Here is a 13,842-nt window from a genome sequence, read left to right as displayed (position 1 = left end):
TACAAAAAAGGTCTTTTGCTCATCTTCCAGTCAATATGACAGGATGGATCTGCTGTTAGCTTCCCTAAGAGTCAAGGATGAAAAAGTCACATTTCAAGTAGAAATTAACACTTTTCAATATTTGCCTCTGGGTTGTACTCCAGAATGCTCTGATAGGTGCTATTAAAAGCCTCCAAATAATTTTTAAATGAATTTTCAAGAGAAAAAAACCCCAAAAACTATAATAAGGTAGATTAAAAGGGAGAAGAAAGAAAGCAAGAAGAAGGAAGAGGAAAACAGGAAGAGAGAGAAGAGGGATAAAATTAGAGAGGAGGAGAGAGGAGTGTAAAGAGAGGGGAGAAAGAGAAAAAGAAAATCCTTCTAAACTGCATTTCTTTGCAGATTTTGTAACTCAGTTCACTAGTTATTCCCTTACCATGCCTGTTCTTTGCAGTGGCCAGAAAGCTTTGAACTTAAGTGATATACATATAGCAAGCTGTTCACTTAATCTGCAGATTTAATTCAGCCTGCTTTGCAGGCTGCTCAGCACAGTCTTCCTTCCATATAAGGATTCAGTGGTATCTTCCTGCAGCACCCCTGCCTCTCTTCTGTAAAACAGCCAAAGATGGCTTTGTGTATGATGCATTCGCTGTAGGCCTAACTCCTTAGCAGCAGTTCTTCCCTCACTGTCTTTCTCCTCTCCAGGTAAGTCCTATGTGTTCCAATTTTATTTTCCCCGATGTAGGAAGATGGATTTGAATTCATTTACTTGGGCTTTGGGCTATGAATGAGTGGGAAGCAGATCAGTAAATGGAATTCCATTCCTGGCTGCTTATTTGATCCTATCAGTGACAGATGTGTTTCTGCCCGTGGAATTCCTAATTTGTGAAAATATTGACTGGACCTATGCTTTACCGTGTTTTATGTAGAATCTGCTGGAAGCTTCCCTTTTACTTTTCAGTAAAATATTTTCTTAGCAGAAATGTATTCAAATATATAGGGATCCATGTAGAAGGGGGGAGGAGGGGCAAGATAATCATTATGTCATGAATGTATCATGTACTGCTCTAATCAAAATTCTTTGCAGCTGCAGTTCTTAGGAGCATAAGCGGTAACACTGATCAACTCATTTCAGCATACATCATAAATAAACAATTTTTTTGCCACAGCAATAGCTTATATTACATGGCAGACTATATGCAAATGACATCTCTACATTTCCCTAAGTGGATTCTAAAGGCAGAGGTTTATTAAGGTTTCTAAGGAGATTCTGTCAGGAAAGCTACAAGAAGGACTTTAAAAATTGTTTGCTATGAGAAAGCAGATTTGGTCTATACAGCATGGGTTTTGGCAGTATAGACATGCAGGATATTAAGTAAAAAATTAAATTCTTTGGGGTCATTCCCTGTGAAGCTATACCTATATTTGTACATATATAAATACATCTATGTGCTGTTTCTGTCTCTCTCTCTCTTTCTCTCTCTCTCTCTCTCTCTAAATATATATATATATATATATATATATATATATATATATATATATATATACAAAAGAAAGAGAAGGATAGATAAAAAAATTAGATGGTTTAATATTTTGAAGTTTTCAGTGACCAAAAATGAAGAATGACACTCTCATTTGGATATACTTATACACTACTGATGGGGCCTCATCTATTTTCTGCTATTTCCCACAGTATCCATTTTAACCAAAGGGCAAAATATTAAAAACTTCAATATTGAATATGTAATCCACAAGACTGGAAATAAATTACTGACAATGTATTAATGTCAGTAAATGTATTACTCTGGGACTGGCTGTATGAGCCAAGTGAATTAAACCAATATTACAGTAGAGTGAAACAATCCTGGATGTCTTAAGTTTCTGATGCTGCTATAAAAAAAATAAGTGTAACAACTTCACTGAACCACAACTTCCTCAACTATTGTTGTTGTTTGCCCTTTGTTCTGGAAAAAAGACCATGATATCAGGGAGGTGATGCCATGACAAACATGTGAACTGGTTTTGAGGGGGGGGGTGCTATGCTAAGTCACCAGCTTCACTTTCTCCTCTGGAGCCTTCTGGGTCCAGTGGCCAAATAAGGGTAGGGATGATTGGAGATAGCTATTGATGGGAGGCAGTCAGGATTAAATGACACAGCTAGTAAATATCAAGTATCTGAGTTTAGATTTGAACTCAGATCCTCCTGACTCCAGGACTGATGTTTTATTCACTGCCCAGCTGGTTTGGGGAAAGAGAGAGGAGATCACTCGATCATCTCTAAGGTCTCTTTCAGTTCTGAAACCCAGGATCCTAAATTATCTCCATGCCTCCCAGTCACACATCTTCATGTCATTATTTAGTCCTTTAAGTAAAATATAAAACTATTTTTTCTTGTTTAAATCAATGTTAGTTAAAAGACACAAGTAGGAACATTAAGAGGAAGTTGAAAAGAGGAAGATTCAGTATAAGGGGAAAACTTCCTAACAAATAGGACTATTTACAAATAGAATGGGTTTCATCCAGAAGTACTGGCTTTAATCTTTGAACTCAAGTCTTCCTGACTCCAGTCAGGGCACTGGATCTACAATTCCACCAGCTTCCCCAGTTTACATGCTAATAGAGGGCAATTATATGTCTTGGGGAGTGGTACACAAGGAGGGGTGTTTTGGTTAGAAAAATTACTGAGACTAAACAGGGACATGGGAGAGTAAACTGACATACCCTTTCCAAGAACAAAGGGCAATATTGTTTTGATTATGATTGGGAGGGGAAGGAGGCTACTTGTTTTATAAGGAGACTGTCAAGAAGATGGCAAGGGAACAAAGTAAAACATGGCTAGAGCAGACAGCCTTGATATAGTGAGCATTCATCAGTAAGGAAAGCCGGTAGCACAGTGGAAATCGTTTAAATAAAAGCAATGAGTCCTCTAGGGCATGGTATCTGGCCAGGTTGGCAAGATAGCTGATGGGAAGAGATGGAGAGGAAAGGAGGAGTGTTGTCCAAAGCATCAGAGAATTCATACTGGAAACTCACAAATCAGAACCCATCTGCAAAAGGATGAACAAGGTCTAGGGAGCTGATTTACTTACCTGTAGTCCAGAGTTTAGGAGGCTAGGTGGTACCATAGTGCACAAAGCACCAGATCGGGAGTCATTTTCCTGGGTTCAAATACAGCTTCAAGACACTTACTACCTGGGCAATTCACTTAACCCTGTTTGCCTCAGTTTTCTCATTTGTAAAATGAGCTAGAGAAGGAAATGATAAACCACTCCAATATTTCTGCCAAGAAAACCCCAAATGGAGTTACAAAGAGTTGGACACAGCTGAAAAACGACTGAATAACAGTATCAAAGTCCAAACCTATCAAGTCTCAGAAGGGGGATGTGAACCCAGGTTTTCTGACTCCAAACATAAAACAAAGTCTCCCATGCCTCACTTTCTAGTGAAATGGTACAGAATTAATTACAGGTGGTGAGTGCTAGAGAAAGGCAACAAACCCTAAATCAATTCAAAAAGGTTTGGGGCTGTTTTTTTAGTGCCTATGGAACCAATATAGAATCACAGTCTTTTGTGTCATTTTCCTAAACAAAGGAATGTTGCTGAGGTCCAGTGGGACTGTTTCATTTTTGTCTTTGTATCTTCAGGGTAGAGTACAGTGCCATGCATATAATGGAATGTACATTAATAAATGTGTATTGATTGATGGATTAATAATAGCCCCCACTAACCAAAACTTCTTGAATGCTTTCTTCATAGCCAAATTTAATTCCTAACCACCCATAAATAACAATTAATGTCTATACCATATATTTTGGCATTCATTATAGTGCATTTGGCATGAACCATCTTCTCTAAAATAGCTCCTTGGATAGAGGACCAATATCTTCTATTCCTGTGCCTAACACAGGATTAGGCACATTCTGGTAAAAGTGAGTGTCTGCCTTCTTAACCTAGATATGAATACAATGCTGAAAACTTTAAACTTGAGTTTTCATTTGGATTAGTAATGCATACCCTAAATAACTCCTATTCTGTTTGGAAATGCTGTTGACTAGCACTAGAAAAAGGAATCAAGAAGTGAGAGTGAAAATTAAAATTTCAGAAAATGTAATTAATGTCCCATGTAGGAATTTATTTATTTAGCTTCTCTCATTTCCTGTGAATGTTTATTCATTGAAGCTTCTGCAGAATAAATTGAAAAGCATAATGACAATCTATTTGTGTTATATATGAATCAGAATTTAGTCTGGGTAGATTCCATACTGTTGGTGATCAATCTCATTTATGTAGCACTTTGAGGTTGGAAAAATACACATTATGTGTAAATGTACACATGTTTAAATTTGGGTGTGTGCTCTTCTTTTGGTTCTCACAGCAATCTGGTGCAGGTAGGATGATACCCATTTTATAGAGAGAAAGTTGTATCTTGTCACCCAACTAATAAGTATCAGAGGCAGGATTCCAAACCAGATCTTTCTGCTCCAAATCTACTTCTCAATCTGTTTTATGCCTCTCTACATTTCATAAAGAAACAAGTTTTTGCAAAGAGAAGCAATAAATTCATTTCTCTAAAGCAGATAAAACTATTTAGGCTAGAAGAAACACAAATACCCTGAGTGGTCCATTTAATACAACTTCCTGAAATGCCCCAGAACAGCAATCAGCCAGATTGTACAACCATGTGCAAAAACATTTGTGATGTTGGGCCCTGAAGCTAACTTTTCCCCACCACCATACTGATTAAAGCAAATATTTCCAACTGAAATAAATGTTTAGATATACTTGTATAACTTAATTCCTTGAAGCCAAAGCTCTATTTAGCAAACATCTAGCAGAATTGTCATGGTACTGTGCTGGAGCAATGATTTCAGTGGCATGGTGGGTGTCCTCTCTACCAGTGCAGATGGCAACCCTTCTATAGTGTTAAATTCTTGTGCAGTTCATATAATCTTAAGAGTTGGTTAAAAAAATCTAGAGACCATCTAGCCCAACTTGTATCTAAATAACATTCCCCACTCCAATAAAATAAGGAGTCACCTAACCCTTATTTAGGGCAAGTAGGTGGCACAGGAAAGAGAATCAAGATTCTTCTTCTTCCTGATTTCAAATATGACCTCAAGCACTTACTGGCTATGTGACCTTGGGCAAATCACTTAACCCCATTTGCCTTAGCTCTTCATCTGTAAAATTAGCTGGAGAAGGAAATGGCAAAGCATTCCAGTATCCCTGCCAAGAAAACCCCAAATAGGATCACAAAGAGTTGAACATGACTGATGGCTAAACAAAAAAAAAAGTCTTACTTGAAGACATTCAATGAGGAAAGTATAATGTGTTCAGAGGTGGTACATTCCATTTTGGAACAGATCCAAATGTTACACAAAATCTTAATTTGTCTCTTTTCCATTTCTACTCACTGAATTTTGTTCTGTCCTCTGAATAGATTAATGTTTCCCCATATGGAATATCCATATAGAATCTCTTCAAGATTCTGGAGATTTTCCTCTTTTCTAATGAGCACTCAACCTGACCCTAGCTTACCTCTTTTTTTCCTGATAACTCATTCCTCCAATAATGAGGTTCAGTGGAAATAATGCTAGATTTGAAGCAAGAGGATATAAATTTGAAGACTGCTGTTCATTAATTATGCAATCTTTAACAACCTATTTATCTTCCCTGGATTTCAGTTTCCTCATCTGTAAAATGAGAGTTTGGTGGACTTAAAGATTTCAGTAGCCTTTTCAATTCTAAATCCAAATGTCTTATGTCTAAATCCACTTCCATCATTCAGGCCATTGTTAGTAACCTGCTACAATAACCATCATGCAACTTTTCTTTGCCTTTGGCTATTTGTCATTTTAATTCTTCAGAAATCATAGTGTCCACAATTTATAATCAGAATATCTTTGAGGATATTAACATTAAATAATTAGAAGTCTGAGGCAAGAAAGCAGTTTAGCATCATTGAAGACGTATAATTTCCCATTTTGATGTATCCTGACTCCCTCCAACTACCAACTTATGAATTTAGTTCACTTTTAATCAGCAACACCAGCCCAAAATATACATTTTGTTATTATTGTCATTTTTTATTGGGTCTGACTCATAAAGAGTCAGAGACTCATAAAGAGACCCTAATTGGGGCTTCTTGATAAAGATATTGGAATGGTTTGCCATTTCCTTCTCCAGCTCATTTTATAGATGGGAAAACTGAAGCAAACAGGACTAAGTGATTTGCCCAGGGACTAGTAGGTCTGAGGCCAGGTTTGAACTCAGGAAGATGAATTTTCCCAACCCTAGGCCCAACACTGTGCCCACCTGGCTGCCCCCAAAATACATAGTGATGGACAAATTCAACAGTCTGTCTATCCAATTGCATGTTGCAGTCTAGGCCTTTCACCTATTTTGTTTTTTTAGTCTACATATTTTAATAGTCTTTTTTTTGAATTGGCCTGAATTTGGGGAGGACTAGAGACTTTGTGAATGTGTTCCACAGATCAGTGTGATGAGTTTGGTGTCACCTGCTGATAGGACCATTAGGTATGGAATATCCCATGAATAGCCAATCATCCTTTTGTTTGGACTGCAATAATAGCAGTACCTAAAATGCTGGTGAGATGTAATTGAGAAAAAAAATTAAATGTAAAAAAAAGAAAACACTAATGGCAAATTTGAATAGATATTTATCTCCCTGTTATCACTTAATATTCCCTTGTGTCGGTATTATCGTGGACACTGTACAACAAAAATTGAAAACTCCATATGTATCAGGCACCATCCAAAGAATTCAGACTACTTAAAAGCTCTGGGCAATGATTGTCTGCAAAGGTATAATCTTCCTACTAATTCCCCAGCAGCAACACTTTGGGATTTACAGAATAATTTTTTTATTTTGGGGGGGGAGAGTAGACAGTGCTATAATTGTTTCAATTCTCTCTGAATTATTCCAAATTTAAGAGTACATCTGTAAATGATGACTTTCTTCCTAAGTATTCTATTGCCAAGGCAATATTTTTTTTAATTGTGCTCCTGCAGGAAAATAATTAATGATATTTACACATTTTAAAGTTACTATTTTTTGATGTCTTTGAGTTGAAATGACAAAAGGACATTGACAGAGGAAAAAAATTTGGTCTCTAGTGAGATGAATTGGTTCTGAACCAGAAGATTTCTGATAAAAAATGAACAAGAGTTTCACAGAATAGAAGGCTCCCAATCTGCTTTAGTGTAAAGGGAGAAAAGATAAAATATGTGGCATTTCTGAAGCCAAAGGAGATGATAGTTTTCACTTGAATGTTGTGATTAACTGTTAGGGACTATTGTGTATGGGAGCATTGTAAACTATCATCACTTGGTGTCCCTGAACCCCAGAGTCTTATCTTACTAAGTGCCACGGGAGCGGGAGTGGATAAGAGACTGGAAAGTTATTTAAGCACTGGTGTTTTTGGTTCATAAACCAGAGCACTTGGAGATCTTGATAGAGTACTTGTCTCCCACCCCTCCCATGTTCTCCTGGGAATATTAAAGGAGTCCAGAAGGGGACTCAACAATTAACTATATTGAAAATCACAGAGATTTCCATCTCCTTAACTCCATAAAATCTACCTTCTACTCTAGTCCTTCTACTCAGCTCTTTAAACGTATCCCTATAAGGTCACCAAAGCTTTCCTATACCTGAATCAAATGACATTTTCCACCCACTTCTAACTACTTTCTACTGCTTTTCACATGGTTCACCATTGTCTCTAAATGGTAATTTTCACTTTCTTTTCCAATCTTAACCTGAAAATTAACCAGTTCAATTCTACACTGTCCATTATTCTTAAATTCTTTGTATTCTTGTTATATAGACATTCATTTCTTGTTAAATCCAATCCTGGAATTATACTTACTCTAGATCTCCCCCATTCCCATTCATGGACCACTGAACCTAACTGGAGGAAGTCTCAAAATTCTACTGACATTATAAATTCATGTTATTCATCTTCACCTGAGCTCTCATTTCAGCAGAATGATCTTTTTATTCCTTTCTAAGTGATTCTCTATCTCATTTTTTCTGCAAAGTATTTTCCAAACCATTCCTTCTCAAATTGCTGAACCTCTCTAAACCTCACATATCACCTCTTAATTGACTGAGGAAATTGATACCATTTGACATACGCTCCCTCTTCTCTCCTTTTCTTCATCTTAAAACCCTTGATGCCTTTCTGTTCTCTCTCCTATTTTCAACTCCAGGCTCTGACAAAGAAGTGCCTTCATTCCTCTTGAAAGCCCCATTTCTATGTGTATCTTTTATTACATCTACTACTCCCAGCTCCCATCTTCTCTTGCAAATTGTAACCTCCTCTTTCTAATCTTCAACTTCTGCCTATCTACTATCCTCCTATCTTCAAAGATGCTCTTGTATCCCCTGTCCTTTAAAAACCTTCATTAGACCTCTCAAACTATCATCCTTTATCTTTCTTCTTTTTCTCATCCAAATTCCTATAAAAAGCAATCTACACTCACAGTTTTTCACTTCCTTCCTTCTCACACATTTATCAATCCTTATCAATCTGACTTCCTACATTCCTCCTACATTTTAGTACTAGACCTGTTGTCTTTTCTTGGTCCTCACCCTTCCTTACCCAATGACATCAGGAAGATAGATTCTTGACTTGCAAGTGAATTAGATTTAAATGAAGCAGAGCTGTAAAGTCCTCAGCCTTATTCTCTCCTTCAGAGTCATCTGACTCCAGTGACAAGACATAGGTCAAGACAACTCGAGATGGTCCCACATATAGTGGAGAGTGTTTTTTAAGCTAAGGTCTTTTCCAATTCTAAGTTTGTCTGAGGCATTGCCCATTCAGTGATTCAGAGATTTAAGGCTAGTTAGGAAATAAGGCAAAAGATGACCTTATTTGCTTACTAAAAAAAAATATTGACAATTTTCTCCATATTCTCTCTTCCCTAGGCTTTCATGGCATGAATCTTTCCTAGTTCTCCTACCCGACTGTTCCTTTTAGCTCTGGTTTGCTGGTTCATTATCCAAGTTGTGTCTCTTGATTTCAATTGTTCCCTAAGACTTTATCCTAAGTATCCCTATCCTTTCTTTTTTAATATATCCTCTTCCTTGATTATTTCAATAGCTCCTATGTGTTTAACAATTATTTCTCTCTAGATGACTCACAAATCAGTGTATCCAGCACCTTTCTCTACTCTGAACTTCAAACTTACATTGACCTAGTGGATATTTCAAGCTGAATGTCCTGAAGTCATTCATCTCAAACTCAACATGTTCAAAACATAATTGTCATCTTCCTCAAACCCAGCCTGTATTTCAAATTTCCTTATTTCTATCATAAACATCACCATTCTTCCAAAATTGACATTATACTCTCCTTCACCCCAATGTACAATCAGTTGCCAAATCAACCTCCATATCTTCTCTCTCAGCTGACCTTTTTTCTTCACCCACACAGCTACCACCTCAGCTCAGATTCCCATTAGCTCTTACTTAGGTTATTATAACTCTCCTAATTGATCTCCCTGCTTCTAGTCTCCCCCCATCCCCATCCATTCCATACACTACTTCCAAATGTTTTTTTCTAAACAACCTCTGACCATGACACTTCTTCATTCAGCAAATTCTAGTAACTTCCTATGATTTTTAACACAAAATATAAATCCTTTACAGTATTCCCCTCAGTTAATCTTTCTAGACAGCTTGCAATTTGCTTCATTCCCTACACTTTTCACTCAAATCAGCTGGCCTTGTTACTGTTCATCACACATGATACTCCATTTCCCATCTCCTCTTTGTACTGGTCATCCCCCATTCCTGTAATACATTTATTCTTCTCTGCCTCATAGCATCCCTCTTCCTTCAGAAAATAGTTCAAAAACCACCTGCTCCATGAAGTCTTTCCTAATTGCTTCACCTGCTGGTGCCCTCCCTCTTAAATTCCCTAGATTTACTTTTCAAAAAATTATCTATATTTATTCTATATGTCATCTCTATTAGATTAGAAGCATCTTGTGAGTAGGGATTGTTTCATTCACTGTATTTGTGTTCCCATTGTCTAGCATTGTGCCTGCCATTGAAAAGTGCTGAATAAAATATTCTGATTAATTGATGGGTTGCCAAGTTTGCAGGAATTGTAGTAGTCAGAACAGAGATATTTTTTTCAGACCTGTATTATCTGACTCCCCATCCTCTATACCATGCCCCTTACACTATATCATATTGTCTGAAATCATGCCTACTACCACTGCATACCTCTTCCCCCCACCAATTTCATATGCTACATGTTTAGAGTTCTTTATTTGAAAAGATATACTTTACAATCAGGACAGCTAGATAGATTGTTGGAATTAGAGTCTGGAAGACTTCTCTTCATGTGTTTAAATCTAGGCTCTGAAACTTATTAACTATGTGACCCTAGTCAAATCACTTAAACCTGTTTACCTCAGTTTCCTCATCTGTCAAATGAACTGGATAAGGACAAACTGCTTTAATACTTTTACCAAGAAAAACCCCAAATGGGGTCATGGTCAGATATGACTGAATAACAACAAAAACCAACAAATTTACCAAAAGTTTTTCACTAAGGCACAGATTATAATATATTACAATATTATATAACTCAGCATCATTCAAGTTTATGGACTACCATGGAATATGTCCATTCTTAGAATTAAAAATTCATTTTCTCTCTATGTTGTTACCTTCATGTGAAGTTGCTTCAAGAAAATCTCTTAAAATGGGGCTTAGCCCTACCTGATCTAAAATTATATTATAAAGCATCAGTCATCAAAACTGTTTGGTATTGGCTAAGAAATAGAGTGGTGGATCAGTGGAATAGACTAGCTGCAAAAGCAGGAGATGATTATAGTAATCTGCTATTTGATAAACCCAAAGAGTCCAGCTATTGGGATTAAAAAATCTCTCTTTGATAAAAACTGCTGGGAACATTGGAAGTTAGTATGGAAGCAACTTAGATTAGACCAACACCTCACACCCTTTACCAAGATAAGATCCAAATGGTTACAGGACTTAGACATAAAAAACAATACTATAAGCAAATTACAAGATCAAGGACTAGTTTATCTGTCAGATCTATGGAAAGGGGAGCAGTTTATGACTAAGGAAGAGTTGGAGAACATCACCAAAAACCAATTAGATGATTTTGATTACATTAAATTAAAAAAATTTTGCACAGATAAAACCACTGTAACCAAGATCAAAAGAAATTTAGTAAATTGGGAAACAATCTTTACAACTAATGATTCTGACAAAGGACTCATTTCTAAAATATACAGTGAATTGAGTCATATTTTTGAAACAAAAAGCCATTCCCCAATCGACAAATGGTCAAAGGATATGCAAAGGCAATTTACAGATGAGGAGATCAAAGCAATCCATAGCCATATGAAAAATTGCTCTAAATCATTAATTATTAGAGAAATGCAAATTAAAGCTTCTCTGAGGTACCATCTCACACCTCTCAGATTGGCCAATATGACCAGAAAGGATAATTATCATTGTTGGAAGGGTTGTAGGAAATCTGGGACACTATTACACTGTTGGTGGAGCTGTGCACTCATCCAACCTTTCTGAAGAGAAATTTGTAACTGCACCCAAAGGACAACAAAAATGAGCATACCCTTTGTTCCAGCAATACCCTGAAGAGATGATGAAAAAGAGTAAAAACATCACTTGTACAAGAATATTCATAGCAGCTCTATTTGTGGTGGCAAAGAATTGGAAATCAAGTAAATGTCCTTCAATTGAGGAATGGCTTAGCAAACTGTGGAATATGTATGTCATGGAACACTATTGTTCTATTAGAAACCAGGAGGGACCGGATCTCAGGGAAGCCTGGAAGGATTTGCATGAACTGATGCTGAGTGAGATGAGCAGAACCAGAAAAACACTGTACACCCTAACAGCAACATGGGGGTGATGATCAGCCTTGAAGGACTTGCTGATTCCATCAGTGCAACAATCAGGAACAATATTGGGCTGTCTGCAAAGGAGTGTGCCATCTATATCTAAATAAAGAGCCGTGGAGTTTGAACAAAGTTCAAGGACTATTCCCTTTAATTTAGAAAAAAAACAGATCTTATTGCCTGATCTTGTTATCTCTTAGACTTTTTGTCTTTTCCTTAAGGATATGATTTCTCTCTCATCACACCCAATTTAGATCAATGTACAACATGGAAACAAAGTAAAGACTGACAGATTGCTTTCCATGGTCGGGGGGGAGGGAAGTAAGATTGGGGGGAAAATTGTAAAACTCAAAAATCTCTTAATATAGTCAGAGTATAGCTAATGTCCAGGACTTCCCAAATGTGGATGATAGAGTCTCCAGCTCTGATATAACCCTCAAGATGTTAAATGCATTTCAGGTATGAAATGTTACCCTTCAGAAAATGCAAGACACAAAGAATTCATAGGTCTGTAGAAGCAGATAAATAAATCCATTAAGTGTCAAAATAGACTATTAGCTTTCAGTTGGATAATAAACACTTTGGAGAGTAATCTGAGTTCAGCAATCCCTTTCTCATTGGTTTGCATTCTCCTAGTAGCTCACAGAAAAAAATAAGACTGGCAAGTTTTACAAATAGAAATATCCAAACACACACACACACACACACACACACACACACACACACACACACACACATATGCATGTGTGCCCACACACACACTCATGGCATCATCCTTGTTCTACTCCTGCAGGGTGATCCTTTGTTGGTAATCTTCCTTCTTTACAAAGCATACTATTGGAGAAATCTCCCCCTTGCAGATCAGCATCCAATCTGTTAAATTTTGAACTACCCACAAAGGTGCCCCCCCATGATTGGGAAAATACATTCTGAGGCTTCAGACAAGCACATGCTCTCCTCTTCTGTGTGCTTCTGTGGAAATTCTACTTATGGGCACCCACTTAGAGAGGATAAGTTCATCCTCAGGAAATCTAATTTTTGCTTATTCTCAGAAAAAAATCAATAATAAGATAGAAGAGGCCAGAAATTTAAGGTCCAGGAATCTCATATTACCTGGGGAAGCTTATACAACTCACCTTGTTCTTCAACTCCTTTGAAGAAGGGGGTAGCTTTCCCTTGAAATACACACATATGTCTATTCTGATGAATTTGATTCTATAAGTTCAAAATGTATGTATATGTGCAAGTGTGTGTGCATGTATATGAGAAAGGAAAAAGATGAGAATGAAATATAAATAAAAAAGAGAGTGGACAAAGATATTGAAAGAGACTAGCACATTTGTTAATTATGAGGAGGGTCAATTCTTTGGCAAGAGTCCAATAATTTTCTTAGTTAATAACCATATTAAAAGTAGCCTTGATCATTGGGGCCAGTTAAACAAATTTCCTCTCTCTTTTTAGTGAGGCACCAAAGCACAAGTCTACCTCCAAGGGCCATCATGCTCTGCACACGCTTCTAGATCAAATTCATAAACTATAAACACATTATGTTAATAAGGACAGAAACTGGTCAGGACTTCCTTGACTGAAGTCCCCTCATGCCATCTTTTATTATTATAGTGAATTATTAAATAGCTTTCCATAAATTAAATTTGCCACCAAATATATTTTTATTATGTAACTTCTTTGCTTTTTTTAAACCATACATTGCTAAAATAGTTTTTCAGTTTTCAATGTGCCTAAATTAGTTGGTTCTTTGACGCTGGTCAGTCATTTGGTCAAGTCAAGCCTCAGTTTCCTCATATGTAAAAATGAGCCTGAGAAGGAAACATCTAAGCACTCTCTCTGCCAAGAAAATCCCAAATGGAATTACAAAATGTTGGATATGACTGAACAATTACTGAACTAGTATGTCACTAGTAAAGATCAAATCTT

General features: G+C 36.9%; 1 protein-coding gene across 1 annotated transcript in view; it reads left to right on the top strand.

The window, feature by feature from the left end:
• The first annotated feature begins 603 nt into the window (after positions 1-603).
• Positions 604-13,842, top strand: part of LOC141500920 (ras-related protein Rab-3C) — a 73,456-nt gene continuing 60,217 nt past the window's right edge. The window contains exon 1 of the mRNA XM_074204486.1: positions 604-684. The gene's annotated coding sequence lies outside the window, so the exon portion shown is untranslated. The remainder of the gene's footprint in view (positions 685-13,842) is intronic.

This window comes from Macrotis lagotis, chromosome X, assembly GCF_037893015.1.
Source record: "Macrotis lagotis isolate mMagLag1 chromosome X, bilby.v1.9.chrom.fasta, whole genome shotgun sequence".
NCBI classification, from domain to species: Eukaryota; Metazoa; Chordata; class Mammalia; order Peramelemorphia; family Peramelidae; genus Macrotis; species Macrotis lagotis.
The sequence above is the reverse complement of the archived record's forward strand: the minus strand, read 5'-3'. Positions and strand labels throughout refer to the sequence as shown.